Below are 14,852 nucleotides of genomic sequence, written 5' to 3' on the forward strand. Positions count from 1 at the left end.
GCGCTCTCTACATTTGTGATATTCCACTGAGAGAATGATTACTTGTATCTTGGGTTATAAATTTCCAGTTCACTATAACACCTCATACACCATGAGTTATTCCTCTCTCGTTTACAATTAAGGAATGTCATGTATTTGTTGTGGAAAACGTAAAATATAGTTAGGAAAGTTTAATATATATTTTAGGTTATCCACTGTCTTCTAACACTGAGAGTCTGAATAGATTTTATCGTGACGTGACACGATGATGTCATCGGTTGTCAATAGGGCAATATGACGGACACAACGCCACTGGATATGCGAAATACCTCAGTTGTTGGTGAGGGCTTACCTATCAGTGTACACGGGGTAAGTGTGGTCTAGCTTTTTATGCCCCACCTACTACCCTTGTACCTGTTGCGTTTCAACTTAAATACTCTAAATTTCAAATTATTTGTCGAATCTGGCCTAAAACCTTAAAATTGTGGATGGAGGCGGCTTTCACAACTTTGTTGGAGCATTTCACTTGTTAACTACCCGTACAGGGTACGAGAACTTTCTTACATCCCTTCCGCTCATTTGCGTTTCCAGTTTCCACCTGTGTCCCCTTATCCTGCTTTCTCTCAGTCTGAAAGCGCTATCTGTTATTCACCTATTATATTCCCTTCAGTATCTTGTAAGTTCTGATCAAATCCTCCTTTGTTCCTTCTATCCTCTATAGTTGTCAGATTTAGTTTAATTAGCCTATGTTCGTAGCTTTGCCCTGGCACCAACCTTGTTGAAAACTTTTGTACTTTTTTCAATTTTTGGCATTATGCCACACAAGTTTTGGATTTCATGCTGGTGCTGCATATTCCAATAATGCTTTAACAAATGTTGTGTAGATCGCCTTGAAGGCATCTTGATATTGGTTTCTAAACGATGTTCTTATATATGCCAGCGTCCCATATGCTGCCAATGTTATCCGGTTTATGTGGTACCGGAGTCTTCGAAAGTGGAAACACTCTGGATTTTCTCAACCTGGTGGTGGATTTACCCAGTGATGAAGTGTCAGAATGCCCGATTGTGCACTTAGTTGAACAGTTGTGAGGTACCACAATAGCCGGAGAATTGAGCAAGCATCATTATTGACCTAACCCGCAATCCTATGTTAGTTCCGTGCGTTCTTCTGGTTGGTAGCAGCGTTGAGTAGTTTTGTGGCATCGTTGGTGGCGGTTCCTGATCCCAGATGAGAGAAAATCTTCACGGAACAATAAGTGTTGGTCCATAGTTTCGTCAAGAAAGAACAGTTGTCGAGTGAAGCCGAAGGTGAAAGCACACAATTCAAGAAGAATAACTCATTCCGGGTGAAGTGTAAGGCGAAGTTTCATGTCCCAGAAGAGAATGAAGATTCTTGTGCCTGAGGAACACAATTTACCTCAAGGCTTATAAGAGGCCATCAAATGCTATTATTTACATTATTATTTAATATGTATATATATATATATATATATATATATATATATATATATATATATATATATAAATATATTAGTATATTTTGGTAGCAGTCTTTCCTGTAGACATATATTATTAAATATGACCGAAAAAGTAAGATTAATAATTCTAACACGAATTTTCTCAATCTTTCGTACATTACGCTTCACTGTTGGAGGTAAATCAAAAATCACTTCTCCAAAATTCATTTTTATTTCTAGTCTGACGCGACACGGGCGCGTTTCGTAAAACTTATTACATTTTCAAAGACTTCACAAATACACAACTGATTAGAACTTACGTATCTCTGATTTTATATCTACATTTGAGTGAGGTGGGAGGGGTGATGTGGCATTAACACAAGACAGAACAAGAGGGGATATTAATAGGGTATTAAAAGTATCAACACAAGACAGAACAGAACAATGGGTATTGAATAGAAGTGTTTGTAGAAAGCCTATTGGTCCATATTTCTTGATGCTTCTATATTGGAGCGGAGTCTTGAGGTGGGTAGAATATAGTTGTGCAATAATTGGCTGTTGATTGCTGGTGTTGACTTCTTGATGTGTAGTGCCTCACAAACGTCAAGCCGCCTGCTATCGCTGTATCTATCGATGATTTCTGTGTTGTTTACTAGGATTTCTCTGGCGATGGTTTGGTTATGGGAAGAGATTATATGTTCCTTAATGGAGCCCTGTTGCTTATGCATCGTTAAACGCCTAGAAAGAGATGTTGTTGTCTTGCCTATATACTGGGTTTTTTGGAGCTTACAGTCCCCAAGTGGGCATTTGAAGGCATAGACGACGTTAGTCTCTTTTAAAGCGTTCTGTTTTGTGTCTGGAGAGTTTCTCATGAGTAGGCTGGCCGTTTTTCTGGTTTTATAGTAAATCGTCAGTTGTATCCTCTGATTTTTGTCTGTAGGGATAACGTTTCTATTAACAATATCTTTCAGGACCCTTTCCTCCGTTTTATGAGCTGTGGAAAAGAAGTTCCTGTAAAATAGTCTAATAGGGGGTATAGGTGTTGTGTTAGTTGTCTCTTCAGAGGTTGCATGGCTTTTCACTTTCCTTCTTATGATGTCTTCGATGAAACCATTGGAGAAGCCGTTATTGACTAGGACCTGCCTTACCCTACAGAGTTCAACTTCTTACTTCTTTTCCACAGCTCATAAAACGGAGGAAAGGGTCCTGAAAGATATTGTTTATAGAAACGTTTTCCCTACAGACAAAAATCCGAGGATACAACTGACGATTTACTATAAAACCAGAAAAACGGCCAGCCTACTCATGAGAAACTCTCCAGACACAAAACAGAACGCTTTAAAAGAGACTAACGTCGTCTATGCCTTCAAATGCCCACTTGGGGACTGTAAGCTCCAAAAAACCCAGTATATAGGCAAGACAACAGTTGTATCAACATCTCTTTCTAGGCGTTTAACGATGCATAAGCAACAGGGCTCCATTAAGGAACATATAATCTCTTCCCATAACCAAACCATCGCCAGAGAAATCCTAGTAAACAACACAGAAATCATCGATAGATACAGCGATAGCAGGCGGCTTGACGTTTGCGAGGCACTACACATCAAGAAGTCAACACCAGCAATCAACAGCCAATTATTGCACAACTATATTCTACCCACCTCAAGACTCCGCTCCAATATAGAAGCATCAAGAAATATGGACCAATAGGCTTTCTACAAACACTTCTATTCAATACCCATTGTTTCTGTTCTGTCTTGTGTTGATACTTTTAATACCCTATTAATATCCCCTCTTGTTCTGTCTTGTGTTAATGCCACATCACCCCTCCCACCTCACTCAAATGTAGATATAAAATCAGAGATACGTAAGTTCTAATCAGTTGTGTATTTGTGAAGTCTTTGAAAATGTAATAAGTTTTACGAAACGCGCCCGTGTCGCGTCAGACTAGAAATAAAAATGAATTTTGGAGAAGTGATTTTTGATTTACCTCCAACAGTGAAGCGTAATGTACGAAAGATTGAGAAAATTCGTGTTAGAATTATTAATCTTACTTTTTCGGTCATATTTAATAATATATATAAATATATATATATATATAATATATATATATATATATATATATATATATATATATATATATATATATATATATATATATATATATATATATATATATATATATATTGATTATGCTGCCGATGTGTTGGTGGATATGCTATCCTCTTGCATCCTAGCTAGCTAAAACTCTGACGCCTTACTTTGTCACTTTTTCTCTTGTCCACCTTTGTCACTCTCAGAACTTCATAGAAGTCATAGGGGGTTCCCCTCTCTTCCCTGTACTTGCCAATTTCTACATGGAATACTTCGAAACTGTTCTTCGTCCTTCTATTGATACTCGTCTCTCTCTGGCTTCGCTATGTTAATGACATTTTTGCTTTATGGCCCCAAGACCTTAGCCTTTTCCAGCCTTTCCTCTCTTAACAATCTGGCTCCTATCCATTTCAAAGTTGAATGGGAATCTAATTCCCTCCTTCCTTTTCTTAACGTTTACGTTCACAGCTCTGTGTCCGGGTTCTCTTTCTCTTTCCACCACAAAGCCATGCATAGAGAGGCATGTACATTATGTGTACACAGTCACTGTATGCCCAACATCTCTCAAATGTTCCTGAGAGACAGATGGGTATATTGTGCGCATCGGAAGTTAATAAGGTCAGGTAATTTTATCCTACAAATTCTTTTGTAATTTTCAAGACTTTTTGTTTCGAAGGTAGGAAGATAGATCTTTCATTCAGGGAATTTAGCAATTTATCTTTTGCAAATAAATTTATGGAAATGAAAAGTGTGGAAAGACCACGCTGTACTTTTATTAACAGTTTAAATCCACGGCTCCTCTTTGGTTAGGAAAGAACAAGTACTCATAATTAACAATATTTGCATTTGCTGAAATCTGAATCCTGCTGCATAGTATATCCTTAGCACAAACAATTTACTACATACATGCAACTTTCATTAAAATTTAAATCTGAATTCATAGAATAAATTATAATGCAAATAGAACTTTTTTTTATTCGAAAGTTTGTATATTTTTTTACTAATAATTACTTAAAACGGGTTGTAGTATCATTAAGGTGGACCAAGATGGCGTTCCTGCTAGACAGGAGTGTGTGGAGGACCTGCAGGTGGTGGAGCGGGAGGCGGGTGACGACCAGGAGCCTCGTCGACCACACCAGGAGGCGGCCCTTGAGGGACAACTGGGCGAAGGCGGTGAGGAAGGCGAGGTCGTCGCTCACCACCACCACCGTCACGCACCATGACACCTGCCGCACCTGTTGACGTCAACATGGTAGACGTTATGTGAGAGTGACCTACCCGCCTCAGTAGTGATGTGAGAGTGACCTACCCGCCTCAGTAGTGATGTGAGAGTGACCTACCCGCCTCAGTAGTGATGTGAGAGTGACCTTCCCGCCTCAGTAGTGATGTGAGAGTGACCTACCCGCCTCAGTAGTGATGTGAGAGTGACCTACCCGCCTCAGTAGTGATGTGAGAGAGACCTTCCCGCCTCAGTAGTGATGTGAGAGTGAGCTACCCGCCTCAGTAGTGATGTGAGAGTGAGCTACCCGCCTCAGTAGTGATGTGAGAGAGACCTTCCCGCCTCAGTAGTGATGTGAGAGTGACCTACCCGCCTCAATATTGATGCGAGAGTGACCTACCCGCAGTAGCAGTAATGTGAGAGTGTCCTACAAGGGTCAGCAGTAATGTGAGAGTGACCTACCAGCACCAGCAGTAATGTGAGAGTGTCCTACAAGGGTCAGCAGTAATGTGAGAGTGACCTACCAGCATCAGCAGTAATGTGAGAGTGACCTACCAGCGTCAGCAGTAATGTGAGAGTGACCTACCAGCATCAGCAGTAATGTGAGAGTGTCCTACAAGGGTCAGCAGTAATGTGAGAGTGACCTACCAGCATCAGCAGTAATGTGAGAGTGACCTACCAGCATCAGCAGTAATGTGAGAGTGACCTACCAGCATCAGCAGTAATGTGAGAGTGACCTACCAGCATCAGCAGTAATGTGAGAGTGACCTACCAGCATCAGCAGTAATGTGAGAGTGACCTACCAGCATCAGCAGTAATGTGAGAGTGACATACCAGCATCAGCAGTAATGTGAGAGTGACCTACCAGCATCAGTAGTAATGTGAGTGACCTACCAGCATCAGCAGTAATGTGAGAGTGACCTACCAGCATCAGCAGTAATGTGAGAGTGACCTACCAGCATCAGCAGTAATGTGAGAGTGACCTACCAGCGTCAGCAGTAATGTGAGAGTGACCTACCAGCATCAGCAGTAATGTGAGAGTGACCTACCAGCATCAGCAGTAATGTGAGAGTGACCTACCAGCATCAGCAGTAATGTGAGAGTGACATACCAGCATCAGCAGTAATGTGAGAGTGACCTACCAGCATCAGTAGTAATGTGAGTGACCTACCAGCATCAGCAGTAATGTGAGAGTGACCTACCAGCATCAGCAGTAATGTGAGTGACCTACCAGCATCAGCAGTAATGTGAGAGTGACCTACAAGCATCAACAGTAATGTGAGTGACCTACCAGCATCAGCAGTAATGTGAGAGTGACCTACCACCATCAGCAGTAATGTGAGTAACCTACCAGCATCAGCAGTAATGTGAGTAACCTACCAGCATCAGCAGTAATGTGAGAGTGACCTACCAGCATCAGCAGTAATGTGAGAGTGACCTACCAGCATCAGCAGTAATATGAGAGTGACCTACCAGCACCAGCAGTAAGGTGAGAGTGACCTACCAGCACCAGCAGTAATGTGAGAGTGACCTACCAGCACCAGCAGTAATGTGAGAGTGACCTACCAGCATCAGCAGTAATGTGAGAGTGACCTACCCGCATCATCAGTAATGTGAGAGTGACCTACCAGCACCATCAGTAATGTGAGAGTGACCTACCAGCATCAGCAGTAATGTGAGAGTGACCTACCAGCATCATCAGTAATGTGAGAGTGACCTACCAGCATCAGCAGTAATGCAAGACTGACCTACCAGCACCAGCAGTAAGGTGAGAGTGACCTACCAGCACCAGCAGTAAGGTGAGAGTGACCTACCAGCACCATCAGTAATGTGAGAGTGACCTACCAGCATCAGCAGTAATGTGAGAGTGACCTACCAGCATCATCAGTAATGTGAGAGTGACCTACCAGCATCAGCAGTAATGCAAGACTGACCTACCAGCACCAGCAGTAAGGTGAGAGTGACCTACCAGCATCAGCAGTAATGTGAGAGTGACCTACCCGCCGAGCCTCGCCGACCACCCGGGAGAGCTCCGTCAGCGTCACGTTATCGTCGTGACCCTCCGCTGACACCTCGAACACTGCCACTCCCCAAGGCGCCGCCAGCTGGTCCTTCACCTGCACATGTCGGTTATTTACTGCAGACTAATGCACTGCATTCTCCTCCATATCTACCTACCCAGGCTTTGCGCCCTGTCAGGGCGCAACTCCATAGTCTTAGACTGAAGGATGCCTACTACTACTACTACTACTACTACTACTACTACTACTACTACTACTACTGATGCACAATGTTTCAATTTAAATGTCAAGACTTTTTTTTATTTAATTAAATCCAAATATATTTAACATTTGGGCATTTAATATGATATTTATTTAGCATGTCATCACACATTGACACTCAATTTTCTGTTGATATAAAATAGATATATATATATATATATATATATATATATACACCGTTTTTTTAGATTTAATCAGAATAAAGCAGCCGTATCTTTGAATATGTATGAAAAGCAATGGAAATTATTTCAGAAACGGGGGAATACATAATTTTTTCTGGAAATATTAGCCCTCAAACTGCTAAAATATTTATTAAAGTTACTTTCAATTTTAGGAAAAAAGTGATAATATATTACAGTTGGATAGAAATATGAAGATATAGAAGAGAGAGTAAGAACTATTAATTATATGTAATATATGTTACATAAGCACCTGGCCCGACGACACTGGAAGACTAAGTATTTGCTAAAAGTATTGTAATTTATCTCTAACATTATTTATTTTCTTAGTGATGTTACTCTATTATCTGTGTGGCAGACAGTTGGCGTGGGACGATACTTGTGTATCCACCCTGGCAACCACATACACCAACCTCTCTGCCGGCCAAGCAGGAGGCGCGGCGACACACAGAGGCAGATACATATCAGCCAAGTACAAAGAATTAGATCATCGGTACAATTTTTTTTGTTTTTTTGAGTTATATGCAAGAGTTGTTACATTCTTGTATAACCACTAGTATGTGTAGCGTTTCGGACAAGTCCCTGGAATACGATCCCCGCCGCGAAGAATCGTTTTTACAACCAAGTACCCATTTTACTGTTGAGTTAAACAGAACCTACAGTTAAGGATTTGAGCCCAGTAAATCCTCCCCGGGCAGGATACGAACCCATGACAAAGCGCTCGCGGAACGCCAGACGAATGTCTTACCACTACACCACAGAGACTGGACCTTCGTTCCAATACGATCTGAAACCCAAGTCGAATGGGGAGAGAGTGCAAGAAGATTTCTTAGGGACCTTGATTCCAGGCTCGTTGACACTACAAGAGACCCTAGGGTGGCAAGTTTTCTCTTCCAGCACCTACATGTCGCGATCCAGAGTGGGAATGCCCGCTGTGTCCTCGGTTCCTGCCCGGCGTCGGAGGAGTTTGAAGAAATTTACACCCTCTAGGATACAAGCTTTCTCTTACTTCCTCTAAATGTTTATTTTTTGTAAACAATCATATATGTAACTGTATAACTATGTATAATAAAGTATAATAAAGTGTACAACATAAAAAAGGGGGTGGTAGGACCCCACCGTCACCCCACGCAACCCTACGCCCACCGCCACCCCACGCCCACCGTCAGCCCACGCCCACACACGTCACACGCCCTACGGCTCCCTCACCAGGAAAGGGTGGAAGGACACATGTGGTGGGGTCAAGAGACTGGGTCACCAGTGTGCCAATAAGTGCTTGAAAAAGATAAGTTGAGTCCAGTCCTGTGATGACTGGACCATTGTGAGTATCGTGTTGAGAGCACCACACCCAGTGAGCCAGGACACATTCACCAGTGTTTAGTGACAAAAGGAAATTATCCAAGTGTTACGTGCCACATCAACCCTCCCCCCCCACCCCCTGAGTGTAGTGCCTCCCCCCCCCAGTGAGTGTAGTGTCTCCCCCCACCCCCTGAGTGTAGTGCCTCCCCCCCAGTGAGTGTAGTGTCTCCCCCCAGTGAGTGTAGTGTCTCCCCCCACCCCCTGAGTGTAGTGCCTCCCCCCCAGTGAGTGTAGTGTCTCCCCCCACCCCCTGAGTGTGGTGCCTCCCCCCCAGTGAGTGTAGTGTCTCCCCCCAGTGAGTGTAGTGCCTCCCCCCACCCCCTGAGTGTAGTGCCTCCCCCCCAGTGAGTGTAGTGTCTCCCCCCAGTGAGTGTAGTGTCTCCCCCCACCCCCTGAGTGTGGTGCCTCCCCCCCAGTGAGTGTAGTGTCTCCCCCCAGTGAGTGTAGTGTCTCCCCCCACCCCCTGAGTGTGGTGCCTCCCCCCCAGTGAGTGTAGTGCCTCCCCCCACCCCCTGAGTGTGGTGCCTCCCCCCCAGTGAGTGTAGTGTCTCCCGCTGTGGGAACCGACCTGTGAGATTTATATTTATTTAATTTATATGAATTTATATTTACGTTAATTTATATACTTCGATAGCAATTTGTATAATGATAAGTGGACTGTATTTCTGCAATAATCTCATAATCTCACAAATCGATCCTCTACACATTAGGGGGGTTTATTAAATTAATATATATGCAGCCAATCAAACTGCAGAATTAACTACATACATTGAAGAGGTTCCTTATCTTATAGTACAGCAGGTTAGTCCACCAGGTATAACTAGGGTGAAGACACCAAATTATCCTCTTTGAGGTAGCTTCCATATCACCCAGTAACTGGTGCACAAATCTTGCTTCCTCGTCTTGACCTGTCAAAAGTGCGCTAGCTGTGAAGCCAGAATCCTATATATGACAAGTATTTCAGAGAAAACTGTACATGGAACATGAAGACCTGGCTTAATTACCTTTAGTTTGAGGCTTCCACGTGCTCTAACCGGTTCACCCTATATAATGACATTAATGGCCATAAATGAAAGATACATGGGTTTCGGAAAGAACACTTAACTTGAATTGTAGACATCGTGTTGGAGATGGTACCTTTGGTTTCCATAACACTACGTCCAAGTAAAATTAACAGGAGCCGAATTTGCTCCCGTGTGAGCCTCTGGTCTCAATATAAACAATGGCTGTTTAACACTCCATACTATTGACGTTACTGGCCGACATTGTCCAGATATGATAGGAGCTAAATTTGCTCCACACGTCTCGGAGGTGACACAACAATGGCTCCCTCCTTCCTCCCTCACGCCTGGCCTACTTTGTCCAGATTTCAGAAAGTGATAGAAGGGTCACATTTACTCTACTTTAATATTGATAATTAAGTTAATTTATATAAGATGTTTTATGATGGTAAAGTCCAAAGACTAATGTATTTAAGAATAATTCCCACCATAATAGGTGGTGAATTATAATAGTATGTGGTGATGATATCCCGTTTTCTTTAGATGGTAATTCCACTACAAGTTACGTTTTCTATGGGTAACTTGTGGGTAATACAGCTATTATCTGTATGATTATTAAATGGTGTCGGATTTTCCGACACCCGCTCGCCCACTCCACTTGTGTAGTGTCTCCCCCCCCCCCCCTCCGAGTGGTGCAGTGTCTTCCCCTCCCCGCCCCCCCCCCCAGACCGGGCCAGCGCAGCCTCCCAACCCCCACCCACCACCTCCACGAGCCGACCCACCCCAGACTTCTGCCCAGACATGACACATAGTATAGGGGACAACCTCGTCCTCCCCAGCCAGGAGGGAGAGACAAATACTCCAGTGCAAGGTGACAGTCACTTTACCTAAGGGGATGGCAGAAGAAGCCGCTACCAGCCAGCTCACCCCTCCCGAAGCCAATCAAAGGAGAGGCACATGCAGTGTTTGTGGGAGCAACGTCAGCATCAACTCTGTCTCCAGAGTCATACGCCAGCATGGTGACTGTCCTGGGTCAGGGAGGCCTCCCGTGGGAGGAGGCAGCACTCAGGAGCCTGTTGCACCAGTACAAATCGCAACAGATTACATTGCAACAGACGACCTGCTAGAGGCAACTAAAGCAACGTCAACCTGGACACTCACCCACAACCCAAAGGCCTCTCGCCCATTTGCTGCCGGGAAATACACGGACCTCATCGCAAAAGTCAACAGAGGGTCAAATAACCTTGATGCACCTGATACCATCAAAGCCTGGCACAATCTGTTACTTTTTGGCAATGCATGCTTAGGTGTACCAGACAGAGGAGGCAAGACACTGGCCTCATCCGTCAATAAAACAATTAGGGATTTTCCTAGGTCTGACAACCTAGTCCGCCTCCCCAAACACACCAAACACCGCCGAGGCAGACCAAGTACGACAATCAGCGACAACAGAAAATTAGGTACCCAAGTCAGCAAGAAAATTGAAGAGGGCAATACAGTCGGGGCACTCAGGTTGATCACAAGTGAGGACAAAATTTTGCCCAGTGATGAAACCACAGCCCAAGCACTGAGAGAAAAACACCCCCTCAGGGCCGTAGGTGAACCTCCCCCACAGGTCAGGCTCGCCCCTAACCTGGAACCTCTCGTCCTCCGAGAGTCAGAGGTTTATAAAGCTATCGTTTCATTTCCCCCGGGCTCCTCAGGAGGCTACACAGGGGTAAGACCTCAACATGTGAAGGAAATGGTGAACCCTGTTCTTGGCCCAGCTGCAGAAGCGCTCCTGACAGAAATCACAACGTTTGTCAACAACTGCCTCGCCGGGTTAATCCCTGATGAAATCAAACCATTCTTCTTTGGTGCATCCCTATGTGCCCTGAAAAAGAAGGGGGGAGGGATCAGACCCATTGCCGTTGGTAATACCCTTCGCCGCCTAGTTGCAAGGGCTGCTGTCAGAAGTATCCGAATGGAAGCAGCCACCATGCTGCAACCCAACCAGCTGGGGTTTGGAGTCCCCCAAGGCTGTGAAGCAGCGGCTCATGCTGCACGAGCCTACATTAGCTCTCTTACTGAAGACCAGGCAGTAGTAAAATTAGATTTTAAAAACGCTTTCAACTCGGTCAAAAGGGAAGCAATCCTCACTGCAGTCCAGGAACATTGCCCAAGCATTCTCCCGTTTGTGTCAGCAGGCTACAGCAAAGACTCAACCCTCCTGTTTGGCAAACATGAAGTTACCTCAGCAGAGGAAATTCAACAGGGTGACCCACTTGCACCGTTCCTCTTTTGCATAGCGGTTCGAGAAATTACAACCAAACTGTCCAGCGAGCTCAACATCTGGTTCCTGGATGATGGCACTCTGGCAGGCACACAAGATTCCCTGCTAGAAGACCTACAGCTGGTGAAGACACGGGGCGAGTCCATGGGTCTCGTTCTTAACCCCTCCAAGTGCGAAATTATTGCATCCAGTGAGGTAATCATTAGAGCAGTGAAATCAGTTCTACCAGAAGCCTCAGTCGTTAAACCTACCGACAGCACACTACTCGGAGCACCTCTGGGCCACAATGCCATTGCTGCAGTCCTTGACGAAAAGTTTAGAGACCTAAAGAGGATGGAAGAGAGAATTGGGGACTTGGACTCCCACGATGCCCTCTACCTTCTCACAAAGTGCCTTACCTTGCCCAGGCTAACATACTTCTTAAGGTGTGCACCAACTTTTGGCAACCCACTTCTAAATCAATATGATGAGCTCCTCAGGTCAATATTCAGGAAGGCGCTCAACCTAGATTTAGATGACAGTCCAAGCAACCAAGCAACACTACCAGTGAGATTTGGAGGGATAGGCATACGAAAGGCAACTGAGGTAGCACTTCCAGCATTCTTATCCTCATGTACAGCAGCCAACGAATTGGTAGGGCAGATCCTACCAGAGCGTATGAGAGAGACAGCGGGAACTCATGATCAAACGTTCATCGAAGCAGCCAGACAATGGGACACCATTGCACACCCTCAACCCCGACCACAAGTCCCAAAAGACCACAAGCAGGCCCACTGGGATAGCCCCATAATGGAAAAGACTGTCACAGCAATGATTGACAAAGCTGATGCTGAAAACAAAGCCCGCCTCCTAGCGGTAACAGCACCCCACGCCGGGGATTTTTTATTTGCTGTGCCCAATGCAGCCCTGGGAACTCGCCTCAGTCATGACGCTCTCCGCATTGGAGTTGCCCTTCGCCTTGCCGCCCCCATCCTCACCGAACATAGGTGCATCTGCGGAACTGCGATGGCAGACCAATATGGTCGTTATGGTCTGGTATGTCGTAAATAACAGGGTAAAATTGCAAGACATGAAGAAGTCAACGACATCATCAAGAGGAGCCTCGCCACAGCCCGCTGCCCGGCACAAAGAGAACCACACTTATCCAGACCTAACGACCCTCAGAAGCGCCCTGATGGGGTCACCTTCCTACCTTGGAAGGATGGTAAGCAAGTGGTATGGGACTACACGTGCGCTGCCACACTGGCCAGTACCTACCTCCACTACAGCACACCTGAAAGCGGTGGTGCTGCTTCTTTCAGGGAATCGCAGAAAATTATTAAATACAGAGGTCTAGCACACTGCTACAGCTTTGTTCCGATCGGCTCGGAGACCCTCGGTTCGTGGGGAAAATATGCATTGAAGTTCCTGAAGGAATTGGGGGACAAATTGATCAGCGCTACAAAAGACCAGAGAGCAAAAAGTTTCTTGTTCCAGCGCCTCAGTGTTCCGATTCAGAAGGGAAATGCCTGTTGCGTCTTGGGCACTAGTCCAACTTCAGAGGAATTCGAAGAAGTGTTTGACTTGCAACAATGATCGAACCCGTCTGTGACATTCATCAATGTTTCCCATTGTTGTGTTTTTCAAGAGATCCATAACCTTTAAGCACCTTTTTGCATTATCATTTTTGTATCAACCCATGTATATCTTGTAACCATCAAATGCATAATAAAGCACAAAAAATAAAAAAGGAAGAGGGTGGTAGGAGAAAAGCACACAGAAACTGTATTGGAGGGGATCTAAACATTCCCTCTAATGCGTTATGCGTAGTTTCCTCCGAGGCTATGGGTCCCCTTCTTCCAGCTAGAGGTGGTACTCCCTTCCTATTCTATTCAAAAAAAAAAAAATAAAAAAAATATATATATATATATATATATATATATATATATATATATATATATATATATATATATATATATATATATATATATATATATATATATATATATATATATATATATATATATATATATATATATATTAGTATATTTTGGTAGCAGTCTTTCCTGTAGACATATATTATTAAATATGACCGAAAAAGTAAGATTAATAATTCTAACACGAATTTTCTCAATCTTTCGTACATTATGCTTCACTGTTGGAGGTAAATCAAAAATCACTTCTCCAAAATTCATTTTTATTTCTAGTCTGACGCGACACGGGCGCGTTTCGTAAAACTTATTACATTTTCAAAGACTTCACAAATACACAACTGATTAGAACTTACGTATCTCTGATTTTATATCTACATTTGAGTGAGGTGGGAGGGGTGATGTGGCATTAACACAAGACAGAACAAGAGGGGATATTAATAGGGTATTAAAAGTATCAACACAAGACAGAACAGAAACAATGGGTATTGAATAGAAGTGTTTGTAGAAAGCCTATTGGTCCATATTTCTTGATGCTTCTATATTGGAGCGGAGTCTTGAGGTGGGTAGAATATAGTTGTGCAATAATTGGCTGTTGATTGCTGGTGTTGACTTCTTGATGTGTAGTGCCTCGCAAACGTCAAGCCGCCTGCTATAGCTGTATCTATCGATGATTTCTGTGTTGTTTACTAGGATTTCTCTGGCGATGGTTTGGTTATGGGAAGAGATTATATGTTCCTTAATGGAGCCCTGTTGCTTATGCAACAGCTTATGCATAAGCAACAGGGCTCCATTAAGGAACATATAATCTCTTCCCATAACCAAACCATCGCCAGAGAAATCCTAGTAAACAACACAGAAATCATCGATAGATACAGCGATAGCAGGCGGCTTGACGTTTGCGAGGCACTACACATCAAGAAGTCAACACCAGCAATCAACAGCCAATTATTGCACAACTATATTCTACCCACCTCAAGACTCCGCTCCAAATAGAAGCATCAAGAAATATGGACCAATAGGCTTTCTACAAACACTTCTATTCAATACCCATTGTTTCTGTTCTGTCTTGTGTTGATACTTTTAATACCCTATTAATA

General features: G+C 43.9%; 1 pseudogene; it reads right to left on the minus strand.

Moving 5' to 3' along the window:
- Positions 1 to 14,852, minus strand: part of LOC123771518 (probable glutamate receptor) — a 146,041-nt pseudogene that overhangs the window by 127,111 nt on the left and 4,078 nt on the right.

This window comes from Procambarus clarkii, chromosome 76 (assembly GCF_040958095.1).
Source record: "Procambarus clarkii isolate CNS0578487 chromosome 76, FALCON_Pclarkii_2.0, whole genome shotgun sequence".
Lineage (NCBI taxonomy): Eukaryota > Metazoa > Arthropoda > Malacostraca > Decapoda > Cambaridae > Procambarus > Procambarus clarkii.